This window comes from Pygocentrus nattereri, chromosome 12, assembly GCF_015220715.1.
Source record: "Pygocentrus nattereri isolate fPygNat1 chromosome 12, fPygNat1.pri, whole genome shotgun sequence".
Taxonomy (NCBI): domain Eukaryota; kingdom Metazoa; phylum Chordata; class Actinopteri; order Characiformes; family Serrasalmidae; genus Pygocentrus; species Pygocentrus nattereri.
In genome coordinates this window covers 32,054,837-32,073,502 of record NC_051222.1, presented here as the reverse complement: position 1 = coordinate 32,073,502, position 18,666 = coordinate 32,054,837, and the positions used below count along the sequence as shown (strand labels likewise).

Sequence of the window (18,666 nt, the reverse complement as noted above, 5' to 3'; positions counted from 1 at the left end):
TCCACCCTTTTAGTCCTTTTCATGTCCTCCTCACTTTCTCCTAAATGTTCACTTAATGTTCTACTTTTGTTCTCCTCCTGTTCACTTAACGTCCTCTTCTGGTTCTCCTCCGGTTCTCTGTGCTGGTTCTAAGCTATAGAGGAAAACAATATGCCAGATTTCACCTGCATGTTCAAGCAGAGAGAAGACCATCAGGATCATGAATGGTGCTCTAGCAGTGACCTCTACCTCACTGAAAGGTCAAAACCTGTTTAATATGAATGTTAATTATTTCTGAAATGTTTATTATTGAGCAGTTACATTTCACTGCACTTCATGATGTTTATGAATCCAGAATTCTTAAAGAACCTTTTCAGATTTCTGGACGGAGTAAATACTGCCCAGTTCTTGTGGCTCTGTTTAGTGACAGTGATGAAGATCCCCTGCCCTCGTCTGACCATCAGTCCATGGACACACCAAACACTTTTGAAGAGAATCCCTGGTTTCCTCCTCACAGGTGAAACACACTGTGAAATGATCAGTTACTCAGTTAGAGATTAAACATAGTGGTGTGTCTAAACCCCTAAAATTCAGTGCTATACTGTGCTATGAATGTCTCGCCATGCACTGTCAGAAATACATTCTGAAATCATACATTCTACTGATATAAAGTTATTAATTTATATAAATAATATTTAAAAGAAATGTTTAATTCAAAGGTCAGAGAATGTTGGAGGAATGGCCAGGGCCTCTGAAACTGACCCCCAACCCAGGATGAAGACCCAGCAAAGCAATGTGAGGGAAACTGAAAGTGAAAGTAAAAGAATATTAATGAGAATTTAATCTCAGTGAATGTTTAAGAATATTAATGATAATTGAAGCTGGGTGTTGATGTTCTGCAGGTAAAAGGGAAAAGCAGGAGCTCTTTCTTTCAGTGGGTCTTTCAGTCGGCACTACAAGCTCTCCTGATGATCTTCACTCTGTGCTACAGCTCCTCACAGCCTCACAGAGGTATCGTAAACATGAACTCCTGATTTCCTCAAAGCTAATATGTTGTTCAGTGTTGTGTTTTATGGAGATTTACTAACATCCTGTGTTTGGATGTGAAGGTGAAGCTCATAGTGATGAAGTTTGGAGCAGAGAAGAATCCAACAGGAACCACAGCCCCGGGTAGAGAGAGACAGAGACAGAGACAGAGACAGAGAGAGAGAGAACGGGAGAAGCATTATTCCTCCCTCACCCTCGAGTGCTCACAGTGGTGATTAAACTGAGAGGATTCACAGTTTAATAGACAGAATGCTGTGATGTGAGGGAGAACAGAAGAGCTGGTTCTGTTTCCACGTGGATCTGCTAAGAGAAACTTCTTTAAAACGTGTGGAGCTTCAGAAGCTTTTCATTCATTTTCATATATAAATACAGAACTGATATACATGTAAATCTCCTGTACTGGAGGACTTTGCTTTTCTGGTGGACGTTAAAATTATTTTTCCATCAAATATTAAAATCAGTCACTCATACCAGCAGTCAGACTGGTCTACCAGTAACCAGTGAGTGATGCTCAGTGTTGAAGAATTTGATGATTATTGATGTCCTACACCATCTACCATCTTTAGCAGACCCTCAGTCCCATAGCAAACAGATTAGTTTGTGAAATTCTGACATTAATGCGAAGTTTTCACTAAAACTACAAACAAATAAATTTAGAACAGGAATCTTCCTCAATGTGGAGGTACAGTTGGAGGTATAAGAATTGAGTGTGGAGGGAAAGTCTACAGTAAAGTACAGTTGGGGGTATAAACAGTGGATGTGGATGAAAAGTCTACAGTAAAGTACAGTTGGAGGTATAAACAGTGGATGTGGAGGGAAAGTCTACAGTAAAGTACAGTTGGAGGTATAAACAGTGGATGTGGATGAAAAGTCTACAGTAAAGTACAGTTGGAGGTATAAGAAGTGGGTGTGGATGAAAAGTCTACAGTAAAGTACAGTTGGGGGTATAAGAAGTGGATGTGGAGGGAAAGTCTACAGGAAAGTACAGTTGGGGGTATAAGAAGTGGATGTGGAGGGAAAGTCTACAGTAAAGTACAGTTGGAGGTATAAACAGTGGATGTGGAGGGAAAGTCTACAGTAAAGTACAGTTGGAGGTATAAACAGTGGATGTGGATGAAAAGTCTACAGTAAAGTACAGTTGGGGGTATAAACAGTGGATGTGGAGGGAAAGTCTACAGTAAAGTACAGTTGGAGGTATAAGAAGTGGGTGTGGATGAAAAGTCTACAGTAAAGTACAGTTGGGGGTATAAGAAGTGGATGTGGAGGGAAAGTCTACAGGAAAGTACAGTTGGGGGTATAAGAAGTGGATGTGGAGGGAAAGTCTACAGTAAAGTACAGTTGGAGGTATAAACAGTGGATGTGGAGGGAAAGTCTACAGTAAAGTACAGTTGGAGGTATAAACAGTGGATGTGGATGAAAAGTCTACAGTAAAGTACAGTTGGAGGTATAAACAGTGGATGTGGAGGGAAAGTCTACAGTAAAGTACAGTTGGGGGTATAAGAAGTGGGTGTGGATGAAAAGTCTACAGTAAAGTACAGTTGGGGGTATAAACAGTGGATGTGGATGAAAAGTCTACAGTAAAGTACAGTTGGGGGTATAAACAGTGGATGTGAATGAAAAGTCTACAGTAAAGTACAGTTGGAGGTATAAGAATTGAGTGTGGAGGGAAAGTCTACAGTAAAGTACAGTTGGGGGTATAAACAGTGGATGTGGATGAAAAGTCTACAGTAAAGTACAGTTGGAGGTATAAACAGTGGATGTGGAGGGAAAGTCTACAGTAAAGTACAGTTGGAGGTATAAACAGTGGATGTGGATGAAAAGTCTACAGTAAAGTACAGTTGGAGGTATAAGAAGTGGGTGTGGATGAAAAGTCTACAGTAAAGTACAGTTGGGGGTATAAGAAGTGGATGTGGAGGGAAAGTCTACAGGAAAGTACAGTTGGGGGTATAAGAAGTGGATGTGGAGGGAAAGTCTACAGTAAAGTACAGTTGGAGGTATAAACAGTGGATGTGGAGGGAAAGTCTACAGTAAAGTACAGTTGGAGGTATAAACAGTGGATGTGGATGAAAAGTCTACAGTAAAGTACAGTTGGGGGTATAAACAGTGGATGTGGAGGGAAAGTCTACAGTAAAGTACAGTTGGAGGTATAAGAAGTGGGTGTGGATGAAAAGTCTACAGTAAAGTACAGTTGGGGGTATAAGAAGTGGATGTGGAGGGAAAGTCTACAGGAAAGTACAGTTGGGGGTATAAGAAGTGGATGTGGAGGGAAAGTCTACAGTAAAGTACAGTTGGAGGTATAAACAGTGGATGTGGAGGGAAAGTCTACAGTAAAGTACAGTTGGAGGTATAAACAGTGGATGTGGATGAAAAGTCTACAGTAAAGTACAGTTGGAGGTATAAGAAGTGGGTGTGGATGAAAAGTCTACAGTAAAGTACAGTTGGAGGTATAAACAGTGGATGTGGAGGGAAAGTCTACAGTAAAGTACAGTTGGGGGTATAAGAAGTGGGTGTGGATGAAAAGTCTACAGTAAAGTACAGTTGGGGGTATAAACAGTGGATGTGGATGAAAAGTCTACAGTAAAGTACAGTTGGGGGTATAAACAGTGGATGTGAATGAAAAGTCTACAGTAAAGTACAGTTGGGGGTATAAACAGTGGATGTGAATGAAAAGTCTACAGTAAAGTACAGTTGGAGGTATAAGAAGTGGGTGTGGACCAAAAGTCTACAGTGAAGTACAGTTGGAGGTATAAGAAGTGGTTGTGGAGGGAAAGTCTACAGTAAAATACAGTTGGAGGTATAAGAAGTGGATGTGGAGGGAAAGTCTACAGTAAAATACAGTTGGGGTTATAAACAGTGGGCGTGGATGGAACGCTTGTGTTGGCTCAGCGCTGCCTCTGCTGGATTGGTGGGGATCTGGTCTGGTAGGAAAGGAATCTGCTCCACGCTGAAACTTGGAAGCTTGGCTGATCTCCAACAGCAGGTTTGAGCAAATCTGCCCTCCAAACTCAAACAACAAACTCTTTCTTAACTTATAAATCAGAAGAGTGTAGGACTTTTACACTTATGGTCATTCATCAGTGTAACATTGTGGATGTTCTAAGAACAATTGGAGCAATATCCACGTTTTGTATTTCATAAACATATAAATAATTGAATGTGTATTTAAAACCACATTATAAATAAAAATATCTGATAAGACGTCTAGATGCAGCATGAAAAAATGAGTAATAAAATCTTATACTGTCATTCTGTCTGAGAGTGTTACTGCATCATTACAATCACACAATACAAAACGACAGGCTGTTTTTAATATGAGAAGACAAACATCTCATAATAAATGTAAACACAGTCTGCTGGACTGAACCCTCTTTGTTGGCGTGAGCTTTTGTAGGTGTGGCACTGTTTCAATCTGCCCTCCTGCTTTAAACTAGGACGTCTACCAAATTCTGTTTGTACTCACTTCCCCTAGACACTTCAACCCTGAAGAGTCCATAATGCAGGAGAGCACAGCTGTTATTTAAACTGAATATCAGATCTCTAAACTAATGCCTAGAATGTCATTTCTCTCAGGAGGTTTAAGACACTCAAAGAAAAGAAATGACAAAGGAAAAAAATATGTGATCGTTTAAAAGTGTTACATTTGAAGAGCAGTTTGATCTCCATTAAAACCTGAGTTTCCCAAGTGGAAGTGTATAGGTGAAGTACTTTGGAGGTGGAATTATGTCCAGGCTCCTGTCTAACAAGAACAAACAAGACGTTCATTAATATTTCATCTTAGAACAGCTCTAGCTAATTTTCCTGCATTTATAAAGAAATCCTTATTCATTCAATCACTGGGTCAGTCATTCAGATGAACGTTTGGCCAGTAGGAAATATCTGAGTTTGTTTTATTTTCAGTTACGTGAAAAGCAAAATAGGGGTTTCACTTTTTCTATACTGGTTTTATTCTGTTCAGTTCTCTCTTTCTCTGTCCATCAAAAACGTCAAAACAAAGTGATTTACAAGAAAAAAAATTCAAGAGTACAAAATGTTACCAAAGTCTTAAATTATACGGTTCTTCTTATTTTATATTTGGAAATCTTGTTGGCAAATCATTTTGAGGTACGAGTCAGTCAGTTATAAAACTTGTTTATACAGTTACTGTTTGTACAGTCTGTGGCTGAAGTGCCCTCAGCATGTGACCCGACTTCCACCCTGAGGCTCTCACAGCCGTCATGCAGAGTTGAGTTTGTTTTTAAAGATCTGTGAGCGTTTCGTTTTCTGGTCTGACTTGTTCTGCTATGCAAATTGATGCTCTTCTGAGCTCTGTATTTCGGTCTGATCCAGAACTGGAGATGATAAATATCACACTTTAGGCTTTAAGTGCAGTAAAATGACTGTAGAGACTAAACTAAACCACATGGTCAGCATTTAGCATCTGGATTTCTGTGGTGTTTGGTTGTGAATTGAAATGTGAACCTGAAAGAAACAGAAAGCTCAGCAAATGAAACTCAGAGAAGTTTGAGGATGTTTATCTCTATGAGACACATAAGTAATATTTCACATTCCTGACTGTAAACAGTGAAATACAGACTACTGGAAGGAACTCGTTGCTTGTTGGCATTTGGTAGGTGTGGTACAACCTCCCTCAGAGGCTTCCTGCTTCAAACTAGGACGTTGCCCAAATTCACACCCTTCTCACTTCCCCTAGACACTTCAACCTGGAACAGTTCATAAAGCAGGAGAGAACAGCTGATGTTGTTACATGATCCAACATCAATCACTCAGACTAACAGCTTAACAGACATTTTTTTCTGGACAAATGTTTGTCCACAACACAGGCTAAGAAATGAAAAAGGAATATGATGTGAAAATAAACATTGTGATCTTTAAACACTCAAAGATTAGTTTGGTCACCCCTACAGCTTGAGCTATTCCAAGTGGAAGTGTCTAGGAGAAGTAAGTTGGGGTTGAATTTGGTTCAGGCTCTCAATGATCCTAACTGTATCTGTAACACACTGTACTAACACATAAAAACAAACCAGAAGAGCAAGACCTGGTCAGAGAAGCAGTACCAGTGGAATTTTCCACTGAGAGTAAGAGCAACTCCTCCCAGCATATAAGACTTATGAGGGTAGATTTTTCAAATCAGCTCTTATTGAGATTTAGGAACTTTAGTAACTTTATTAGAGATTTGAGAAGCACAATGAGGGTTTAATATATCTTTTGTGGATGACACTTAATAAAATAAATGTGCCCCAGAGGGTTCTTTACAGAATGAAATAGAAGAATCATAGAAGAATAACTTCAAATGTGTACTTCTTTGGAGATCCATTGATTTTCATAGAGTCTAGAGGATCTTTCAAAACATAAAAAACTCCATATGATGTAACAGTTTTAGGAAGAACTCTTAATTTTGTGCAGAATCTGTAAATTATGTGAAAGTTCTTTAAAGCTTTAAAAGGTTCTTCACACTCACACACATTTTTAAAAAGTGCTTTTTTCTCAGTCTTTTATGGAATCAGTCAAAAAACCCTTTGTGGCACCTTAATTAAGAGTGCAGAGTAATTCATTGTACATTTGCTTGCTTTCAGGATAAAACCTGCTCAAGCAGACTGTTGCTTGTTTGCATTTGGTAGGTGTGCTACTTCTACACTCACCCCCACAGACTTCCCGCTTTAAAATAGGATGCTGCCCAAATTCTCATCCTTCTCACTTCCCCTATACACTTTAGCTATGAAGAGTCCATATTGAAGGGGAGCACAGCTGTTATTTGTGAATGATCGAACACCAGATCTTCAAATTAAATGTCTGGAATGACATCTTTTCTGCAAATGCATGTTTCTCTGATGAAATAAACTAGAAGACAATTTCAAAAGAAAACCAATAGCAAACAAATAGCAAATATAACATGATTATGAACCAGTTTGTTCACCCCTGCAACTTGTACTGTCCCAAGTGGAAGTGTCTAGCAGAAGTCAGTTGGGGTTGAATTGTGTTCAGGCGCCTGAAGATCTCATATAAATATACAGCAAGCTGAACAAAAAACAAACAAGTAGAGCAAGAACTGATCATGGAAACCACTCCAGTGAAATATTCTGGTAAGTACAAGACAGTAAACCCTCATAAAATAAGACTTAGAGGACTTTTAGTTTGGAAACCTGTCCATCATCAAACATTTTTAATTTATTATATTTATGAGAAGCATTTATTTTTCTTTTTATGCATTAATTCCTTAAAGAAATGTAGTTATACTTGAACTGTCTGATGTAGAAGAGAAAAGAAATCATGTGAAGGTATTCCACATTTATTCACACTAAAAATAACTAGAAAATGAAAAGAGTTAATGATGCAGATAGAAAAGTTCTACAGAAGTCATGGAGACTTTCTTCTCTTTACTTTGATTAAGAACTGGAGTTATTAAATATCACATCTTAGGGGTAAAAATTGAAACGTGTTTGCAGGAAAATGAATTAAATCATGTTTAGCATTTTTCATCTGCAGGTTCTGGTCTTTGTTTCTGTGTTTCTGCTCTTGCTGTGAGGATCTCTGCATGTTGGCTCGAGCTCTGTAGGTGTAGACCTGCTTCAGCCTGCCTTACAGCCTTCCTTATTCAGACTAGGTCCTCTCCCAGTTCACTCCGTACTCACTTCCCCTACCCACTTCAATGTGGAACAGTCCATAATGCAGGAGAGCACCGCTGTTATTATGAAATGATCAAACATCAGATCACTAAACTGACGCCTGCTTTGCTGTTTTACTGAATAAAGACATTTTCCTAAATGAATACATAATGGAAAGAATAACTAAAAAGAGAAAGAATGACAGAACAGGCCATGACAATGAAAGGCTGAGCAGTTTGATCACCCCTGTCACTTGGATTGTTCGAGTGGAAGTGTCTAGGAGAAGCAAACTGGGGTTGAATTGTGTTCAGGCTCTTAAAGATCTCAAATGAATCTGTAACACACTGAACAAACACAAGAAGAGCCAGAGCTGAGCAGAGAAACAGCTCCAGTGGAACATTCCAGTAAGTACATTAGACAAACTGTTCATTAACTGAGACTCATCAGACCAGCTGTACACAGACCAACACTGCTTCAGACGACATGACAGAGTTTAGTATTTCAGTCTCAGTCTTTCTGAAACATTCTATCCATGAAGTGCTGTCAACTGAAAACTGAGAAATGCAGGATCTGAATGAGCAACACAGTTCAGAACTTTAATGATTAGAGGATTTAACCATCCAGTGATGCAGTTGGTGTTTGTGTAGTTTTACTGGGGCTGAAGTTTCAGGATTCTACCCAGAGGCTCTTACACCCATCATCTAATACAGCTGACTGTGTGATGAAGATCTATGACGGATCTCTGGTCTCTGATCTCCTCTCAGAGGAGTCTTGATTTACAATGATGACCAATTTCTATAAACAGAGGCTCCTCTGAGTTCTGCGTTCCTGCCTGATCCAGAACTGGAGATGAAAATATCACACTTTTAGCTGTGAGTGCAGAAAAATGACTGTAGAAGCTGAACTAAATAACAAGGTCAGCATTTAAAACCTGTTTTTCTGATATTTGGTTCTGCATTTGTACACGTGCTGTGAGGAACTGAAAGGAACTTAAAGTAAAGAAGATGAGAGTCGGATGAGCTTGGTCTTGATCTGGAGGAACTGAAAGCAAAAAGCAAAGACTAAGTTCATCTGGTTGCATGTAAGCCGTGTTTCCCCTCGATCTCTCTCAAAGCCAAGAATGTATTGTTGACTCTGTAGAGGCGGCACTGCTTCAACATGCCTTACAGCGCTCCTGCTTTAAAGCTGGCCCTGTCCCAATTCACTTCATACTCACTTCCCCTAGACACTTCAGCTTAGTACAATCTATAACGTAGGAGAGCACATCTGTTATTTACTCATGATCCAGCAGTAGATGACTGAACTTAAACTAGTCCCTGAAACATGTTTTTCAACAAATACTTGATTATGAAGGAAATACAGTACCAACAGCAATTCAAAAACAAAATCAGAGCGAAGGAGTAGAAAAGTAGAGCGAAGGACGACATGGCTGATATAATAGTGTTAGTATATGTGGTGTTTACAGGACTCTCTTCTCCCATCCTGTTCTCTTCATGTCCTCCTCACTTTCTCCTAAATGTTCGCTTAATGTTCTCCTCTTGTTCTCCTCCTGTTCACTTAACGTCCTCTTCTGGTTCTCCTCTGGTTCTCTGTGCTGGTTCTAAGCTAAAGACGAAAACCACATGCCAGATTTCACCTGCATGTTCAAGCAGGGAGAAGACCATCAGGATCATGAATGGTGCTCTAGCAGTGACCTCTACCTCACTGAAAGGTCAAAACCTGTTTAATATGAATGTTTATTATTTCTGAAATGTTTATTATTGAGCAGCTACATTTCACTGCACTTCATACTGTTTATGAATCCAGAATTCTTAAAGAACCTTTTCAGAGTTCTGGACGGAGTAAATACTACCCAGTTCTTCTGGCTCTGTTTAGTGACAGTGATGAAGATCCCCTGCCCTCGTCTGACCATCAGTCCATGGACACACCAAACACTTTTGAAGAGAATCCCTGGTTTCCTCCTCACAGGTGAAACACACTGTGAAATGATCAGTTACTCAGTTAGAGATTAAACATAGTGGTGTGTCTAAACCCCTAAAATTCAGTGCTATACTGTGCTATGAATGTCTCGCCATGCACTGTCAGAAATACATTCTGAAACCATACATTCTACTGATATAAAGTGATTAATTTATATAAATAATATTTAAAAGAAATGTTTAATTCAAAGGTCAGAGAATGTTGGAGGAATGGCCAGTGCCTCTGAAACTGACCCCCAACCCAGGATGAAGACCCAGCAAAGCAATGTGAGGGAAACTGAAAGTGAAAGTAAAAGAATATTAATGAGAATTTAATCTCACTGAATGTTTAAGAATATTAATGATAATTGAAGCTGGGTGTCGATGTTCTGCAGGTAAAAGGGAAAAGCAGGAACTCTTTCTTTCAGTGGGTCTTTCATTCGGCACTACGAGCTCTCCTGATGATCTTCACTCTGTGCTACAGCTCCTCACAGCCTCACAGAGGTATCGTAAACATGAACTCCTGATTTCCTCAAAGCTAATATGTTGTTCAGTGTTGTGTTTTATGGAGATTTACTAACATCCTGTGTTTGGATGTGAAGGTGAAGCTGATAGTGATGAAGTTTGGAGCAGAGAAGAATCCAACAGGAACCACAGCCCCGGGTAGAGAGAGACAGAGACAGAGACAGAGAGAGAGAGAGAGAACAGGGGAGTAGCATTATTCCTCCCTCACCCTCGAGTGCTCACAGTGGTGATTAAACTGAGAGGATTCACAGTTTAATAGACAGAATGCTGTGATTTGAGGGAGAACAGAAGAGCTGGTTCTGTTTCCACGTGGATCTGCTAAGAGAAACTTCTTTAAAACGTGTGGAGCTTCAGAAGCTTTTCATTCATTTCCTATATAATCACAGAACTGATATACATGTAAATCTCCTGTACTGGAGGACTTTGCTTTTCTGGTGGACGTTAAAATTATTTTTCCATCAAATATTAAAATCAGTCACTCATACCAGCAGTCAGACTGGTCTACCAGTAACCAGTGAGTGATGCTCAGTGTTGAAGAATTTGATGATTATTGATGTCCTACACCATCTACCATCTGTAGCAGACCATCAGCCCCATAGCAAATAGATTAGTTTGTGAAATTCTGACATTAATGTGAAGTTTTCACTAAAACTACAAACAAATAAATTTAGAACAGGAATCTTCCTCAATGTGGAGGTACAGTTGGAGGTATAAGAATTGAGTGTGGAGGGAAAGTCTACAGTAAAGTACAGTTGGGGGTATAAACAGTGGATGTGGATGAAAAGTCTACAGTAAAGTACAGTTGGAGGTATAAACAGTGGATGTGGAGGGAAAGTCTACAGTAAAGTACAGTTGGAGGTATAAACAGTGGACGTGGATGAAAAGTCTACAGTAAAGTACAGTTGGAGGTATAAGAAGTGGGTGTGGATGAAAAGTCTACAGTAAAGTACAGTTGGGGGTATAAGAAGTGGATGTGGAGGGAAAGTCTACAGGAAAGTACAGTTGGGGGTATAAGAAGTGGATGTGGAGGGAAAGTCTACAGTAAAGTACAGTTGGAGGTATAAACAGTGGATGTGGAGGGAAAGTCTACAGTAAAGTACAGTTGGAGGTATAAACAGTGGATGTGGATGAAAAGTCTACAGTAAAGTACAGTTGGGGGTATAAACAGTGGATGTGGAGGGAAAGTCTACAGTAAAGTACAGTTGGAGGTATAAGAAGTGGGTGTGGATGAAAAGTCTACAGTAAAGTACAGTTGGGGGTATAAGAAGTGGATGTGGAGGGAAAGTCTACAGGAAAGTACAGTTGGGGGTATAAGAAGTGGATGTGGAGGGAAAGTCTACAGTAAAGTACAGTTGGAGGTATAAACAGTGGATGTGGAGGGAAAGTCTACAGTAAAGTACAGTTGGAGGTATAAACAGTGGATGTGGATGAAAAGTCTACAGTAAAGTACAGTTGGAGGTATAAACAGTGGATGTGGAGGGAAAGTCTACAGTAAAGTACAGTTGGGGGTATAAGAAGTGGGTGTGGATGAAAAGTCTACAGTAAAGTACAGTTGGGGGTATAAACAGTGGATGTGGATGAAAAGTCTACAGTAAAGTACAGTTGGGGGTATAAACAGTGGATGTGAATGAAAAGTCTACAGTAAAGTACAGTTGGAGGTATAAACAGTGGATGTGGAGGGAAAGTCTACAGTAAAGTACAGTTGGGGGTATAAACAATGGGTGTGGATGGAACGCTTGTGTTGGCTCAGTGCTGCCTCTGCTGGATTGGTGGGGATCTGGTCTGGTAGGAAAGGAATCTGCTCCACGCTGAAACTTGGAAGCTTGGCTGATCTCCAACAGCAGGTTTGAGCAAATCTGCCCTCCAAACTCAAACAACAAACTCTTTCTTAACTTATAAATCAGAAGAGTGTAGGACTTTTACACTTATGGTCATTCATCAGTGTAACATTGTGGATGTTCTAAGAACAATTGGAGCAATATCCACGTTTTGTATTTCATAAACATATAAATAATTGAATGTGTATTTAAAACCACATTATAAATAAAAATATCTGATAAGACGTCTAGATGCAGCATGAAAAAATGAGTAATAAAATCTTATACTGTCATTCTGTCTGAGAGTGTTACTGCATCATTACAATCACACAATACAAAACGACAGGCTGTTTTTAATATGAGAAGACAAACATCTCATAATAAATGTAAACACAGTCTGCTGGACTGAACCCTCTTTGTTGGCGTGAGCTTTTGTAGGTGTGGCACTGTTTCAATCTGCCCTCCTGCTTTAAACTAGGACGTCTACCAAATTCTGTTTGTACTCACTTCCCCTAGACACATCAACCCTGAAGAGTCCATAATGCAGGAGAGCACAGCTGTTATTTAAACTGAATATCAGATCTCTAAACTAATGCCTAGAATGTCATTTCTCTCAGGAGGTTTAAGACACTCAAAGAAAAGAAATGACAAAGGAAAAAAATATGTGATCGTTCAAAAGTGTTACATTTGAAGAGCAGTTTGATCTCCATTAAAACCTGAGTTTCCCAAGTGGAAGTGTATAGGTGAAGTACTTTGGAGGTGGAATTATGTCCAGGCTCCTGTCTAACAAGAACAAACAAGACGTTCATTAATATTTCATCTTAGAACAGCTCTAGCTAATTTTCCTGCATTTATAAAGAAATCCTTATTCATTCAATCACTGGGTCAGTCATTCAGATGAACGTTTGGCCAGTAGGAAATATCTGAGTTTGTTTTATTTTCAGTTACGTGAAAAGCAAAATAGGGGTTTCACTTTTTCTATACTGGTTTTATTCTGTTCAGTTCTCTCTTTCTCTGTCCATCAAAAACGTCAAAACAAAGTGATTTACAAGAAAAAAAATTCAAGAGTACAAAATGTTACCAAAGTCTTAAATTATACGGTTCTTCTTATTTTATATTTGGAAATCTTGTTGGCAAATCATTTTGAGGTACGAGTCAGTCAGTTGTAAAACTTGTTTATACAGTTACTGTTTGTACAGTCTGTGGCTGAAGTGCCCTCAGCATGTGACCCGACTTCCACCCTGAGGCTCTCACAGCCGTCATGCAGAGTTGAGTTTGTTTTTAAAGATCTGTGAGCGTTTCGTTTTCTGGTCTGACTTGTTCTGCTATGCAAATTGATGCTCTTCTGAGCTCTGTATTTCGGTCTGATCCAGAACTGGAGATGATAAATATCACACTTTAGGCTTTAAGTGCAGTAAAATGACTGTAGAGACTAAACTAAACCACATGGTCAGCATTTAGCATCTGGATTTCTGTGGTGTTTGGTTGTGAATTGAAATGTGAACCTGAAAGAAACAGAAAGCTCAGCAAATGAAACTCAGAGAAGTTTGAGGATGTTTATCTCTATGAGACACATAAGTAATATTTCACATTCCTGACTGTAAACAGTGAAATACAGACTACTGGAAGGAACTCGTTGCTTGTTGGCATTTGGTAGGTGTGGTACAACCTCCCTCAGAGGCTTCCTGCTTCAAACTAGGACGTTGCCCAAATTCACACCCTTCTCACTTCCCCTAGACACTTCAACCTGGAACAGTTCATAAAGCAGGAGAGAACAGCTGATGTTGTTACATGATCCAACATCAATCACTCAGACTAACAGCTTAACAGACATTTTTTTCTGGACAAATGTTTGTCCACAACACAGGCTAAGAAATGAAAAAGGAATGTGATGTGAAAATAAACATTGTGATCTTTAAACACTCAAAGATTAGTTTGGTCACCCCTACAGCTTGAGCTATTCCAAGTGGAAGTGTCTAGGAGAAGTAAGTTGGGGTTGAATTTGGTTCAGGCTCTCAATGATCCTAACTGTATCTGTAACACACTGTACTAACACATAAAAACAAACCAGAAGAGCAAGACCTGGTCAGAGAAGCAGTACCAGTGGAATTTTCCACTGAGAGTAAGAGCAACTCCTCCCAGCATATAAGACTTATGAGGGTAGATTTTTCAAATCAGCTCTTATTGAGATTTAGGAACTTTAGTAACTTTATTAGAGATTTGAGAAGCACAATGAGGGTTTAATATATCTTTTGTCGATGACACTTAATAAAATAAATGTGCCCCAGAGGGTTCTTTACAGAATGAAATAGAAGAATCATAGAAGAATAACTTCAAATGTGTACTTCTTTGGAGATCCATTGATTTTCATAGAGTCTAGAGGATCTTTCAAAACATAAAAAACTCCATATGATGTAACAGTTTTAGGAAGAACTCTTAATTTTGTGCAGAATCTGTAAATTATGTGAAAGTTCTTTAAAGCTTTAAAAGGTTCTTCACACTCACACACATTTTTAAAAAGTGCTTTTTTCTCAGTCTTTTATGGAATCAGTCAAAAAACCCTTTGTGGCACCTTAATTAAGAGTGCAGAGTAATTCATTGTACATTTGCTTGCTTTCAGGATAAAACCTGCTCAAGCAGACTGTTGCTTGTTTGCATTTGGTAGGTGTGCTACTTCTACACTCACCCCCACAGACTTCCCGCTTTAAAATAGGATGCTGCCCAAATTCTCATCCTTCTCACTTCCCCTATACACTTTAGCTATGAAGAGTCCATATTGAAGGGGAGCACAGCTGTTATTTGTGAATGATCGAACACCAGATCTTCAAATTAAATGTCTGGAATGACATCTTTTCTGCAAATGCATGTTTCTCTGATGAAATAAACTAGAAGACAATTTCAAAAGAAAACCAATAGCAAACAAATAGCAAATATAACATGATTATGAACCAGTTTGTTCACCCCTGCAACTTGTACTGTCCCAAGTGGAAGTGTCTAGCAGAAGTCAGTTGGGGTTGAATTGTGTTCAGGCGCCTGAAGATCTCATATAAATATACAGCAAGCTGAACAAAAAACAAACAAGTAGAGCAAGAACTGATCATGGAAACCACTCCAGTGAAATATTCTGGTAAGTACAAGACAGTAAACCCTCATAAAATAAGACTTAGAGGACTTTTAGTTTGGAAACCTGTCCATCATCAAACATTTTTAATTTATTATATTTATGAGAAGCATTTATTTTTCTTTTTATGCATTAATTCCTTAAAGAAATGTAGTTATACTTGAACTGTCTGATGTAGAAGAGAAAAGAAATCATGTGAAGGTATTCCACATTTATTCACACTAAAAATAACTAGAAAATGAAAAGAGTTAATGATGCAGATAGAAAAGTTCTACAGAAGTCATGGAGACTTTCTTCTCTTTACTTTGATTAAGAACTGGAGTTATTAAATATCACATCTTAGGGGTAAAAATTGAAACGTGTTTGCAGGAAAATGAATTAAATCATGTTTAGCATTTTTCATCTGCAGGTTCTGGTCTGTGTTTCTGTGTTTTTGCTCTTGCTGTGAGGATCTCTGCATGTTGGCTCGAGCTCTGTAGGTGTAGACCTGCTTCAGCCTGCCTTACAGCCTTCCTTATTCATACTAGGTCCTCTCCCAGTTCACTCCGTACTCACTTCCACTACCCACTTCAATGTGGAACAGTCCATAATGCAGGAATGCATAATACAGCAAGCTGAACAAAAAACAAACAAGTAGAGCAAGAACTGATCATGGAAACCACTCCAGTGAAATATTCTGGTAAGTACAAGACAGTAAACCCTCATAAAATAAGACTTAGAGGAAGAACCTTTTCAGAGTTCTGGACGGAGTAAATACTACCCAGTTCTTGTGGCTCTGTTTAGTGACAGTGATGAAGATCCCCTGTCCTTGTCTGACCATCAGTCCATGGACACACCAAACACTTCTGAAGAGAATCCCTGGTTTCCTCCTCACAGGTGAAACACACTGTGAAATTATCAGTTACTCAGTTAGAGATTAAACATAGTGGTGCAGGCCTGATAGTTTTCAGGCGCCACGCCGGAATTCCGGCGTACCGACGTGTCTGCGAGGAAAAAAAAAAGGTTCTCCTAGTGCAGGGTCGGCACTATGCACTAGGCACTACTACTCAGAGAGCCATAAAAGCAAAATAATTGGAAATTCATTTCAGTGAGAGCCACATAATATATTAAAACGACGACGACATCTCACTCTAGCGAACGGGGGGGGGGGGTGATGACGCCGACATGTCAGTCAAGCGAACCGAAACTAAATACCGGACGTTTGTGATATTCCGCCCGAACATTTTTTTAAGTCTCAAAAATAATATACGTTAATTAAATTAATTATTTTCAAAAGCTGAGCCGCATCAGAGGGATCAAAGAGCCGCATGCTGCTCCGGAGCCGCGGGTTGCCGACCCCTGGCCTAGTGATCTGACCATAGGATCTGACGCTTCTCTTGATCTGACATGCGCAGGTTTCACTGTAACCAACACCAAGGCCGAGCCTACTAGCCATTAAGCCAGTCAGAAACAGGGGGGCGGGACTTGCTTTGACCAAACAAATTGATAGATTCAGTAGGAAATCCCGGGAAATACACGTGCGAATTTTTTTCAGCTGTCAACGCGAAACGTATAAACTCAGCCATGGAACACAACTATATTAAGCCTATATTAAGCCTATATTAAGGGGAAAATGGAACTGAATAGTAATTTTAGGGCTGTAGTATTATTTATGACTTTGTTGCACTGTAACTGTTTCAAAATATTTAAAATAAATGCTGCATAGTTTGCTATTATATTTTTAAAAGAAATGAATGTGTCCTTGTTCATGTCATTTAGTCAATGGTTAGGCTACTAATCAATTCCTAGTTTACTTTGGAGTATTGGAGTATTGTTATTGCCACCTGCTGACCGTTCTTGGTATGGCTGTAGTATCTAGTCTCCTATGATATAGAAGCAATAAGGTATGTGACTAGTTAAAAACAGGTATGGATTCCTGAACAGGCCTGCTAGTCCCAAGAGTTCTGGTAATCTGCACAAGCTTCTGAAATATAGGCTTATATTGGGTTTGTTTATCTCATGTCTGAATGTTGTTCATGTATTTCAACAAAATTCAACACAATCTATCATTGAAGGGACTAATTCAAAAGCAAAAATTCTGACAGTAATGAAGATCAGGGTTATACATAGATGTATATCTGCGCCCAGGGGCCAACAAGTTATGTGTTAAGTGCGTCGCATACATAGCACCCCCACCCTGCTCACCTCCCGAGCAGAGAAAAAAAGTTCAGGCTCAGGAATTTTTCTCACTATCACCCCTGTTGGTGTGTCTAAACCCCTAAAATTCAGTGCTATACTGTGCTATGAATGTCTCGCCATGCACTGTCAGAAATACATTCTGAAATCATACATTCTACTGATATAAAGTGATTAATTTATATAAATAATATTTAAAAGAAATGTTTAATTCAAAGGTCAGAGAATGTTGGAGGAATGGCCAGTGCCTCTGAAACTGACCCCCAACCCAGGATGAAGACCCAGCAAAGCAATGTGAGGGAAACTGAAAGTGAAAGTAAAAGAATATTAATGAGAATTTAAGCTCAGTGAATGTGTAAGAATATTAATGATAATTGAAGCTGGGTGTCGATGTTCTGCAGGTAAAAGGGAAAAGTAGGAACTCTTTCTTTCAGTGGGTCTTTCAGTCGGCACTACAAGCTCTCCTGATGATCTTCACTCTGTGCTACAGCTCCTCACAGCCTCACAGAGGTATCGTAAACATGAACTCCTGATTTCCTCAAAGCTAATATGTTGTTCAGTGTTGTGTTTTATGGAGATTTACTAACATCCTGTGTTTGGATGTGAAGGTGAAGCTGATAGTGATGAAGTTTGGAGCAGAGAAGAATCCAACAGGAACCACAGCCCCGGGTAGAGAGAGACAGAGACAGAGACAGAGAGAGAGAGAGAGAACAGGGGAGAAGCATTATTCCTCCCTCACCCTCGAGTGCTCACAGTGGTGATTAAACTGAGAGGATTCACAGTTTAATAGACAGAATGCTGTGATGTGAGGGAGAACAGAAGAGCTGGTTCTGTTTCCACGTGGATCTGCTAAGAGAAACTTCTTTAAAACGTGTGGAGCTTCAGAAGCTTTTCATTCATTTCCTATATAATCACAGAACTGATATACATGTAAATCTCCTGTACTGGAGGACTTTGCTTTTCTGGTGGACGTTAAAATTATTTTTCCATCAAATATTAAAATCAGTCACTCATACCAGCAGTCAGACTGGTCTACCAGTAACCAGTGAGTGATGCTCAGTGTTGAAGAATTTGATGCTTATTGATGTCCTACACCATCTACCATCTTTAGCAGACCCTCAGTCCCATAGCAAACAGATTAGTTTGTGAAATTCTGACATTAATGCGAAGTTTTCACAAAAACTACAAACTGCAACAAATAAATTTAGAACAAGAATCTTCCTCAACGTGGAGAAAAATGATACAGTTGGAGGTATAAGAAGCGAGTGTGGATGAAAAGTCTACAGTAAAGTACAGTTGGAGATATAAGAAGTGGGTGTGGAGGGAAAGTCTACAGTAAAATACAGTTGGGGGCAGGGGTGCAACTACATACTTTCTGAGGTGGATGCAAACATATTATCGGCGCCCCCCCCCCCCCCCAAAACCCCGCCCCTTAAATTAAG

At 39.4% G+C, this 18,666-nt stretch overlaps 1 long non-coding RNA gene across 1 annotated transcript; it reads left to right on the top strand.

Annotated features, from left to right (window-relative positions):
- Positions 1–15,898: 15,898 nt before the first annotated feature.
- Positions 15,899–18,553, top strand: LOC119264787. The gene is made up of 4 exons (XR_005131223.1): positions 15,899–15,925; positions 17,443–17,518; positions 17,626–17,734; positions 17,833–18,553. It is a non-coding gene; the product is annotated as an uncharacterized LOC119264787 (long non-coding RNA).
- Positions 18,554–18,666: the final 113 nt, after the last annotated feature.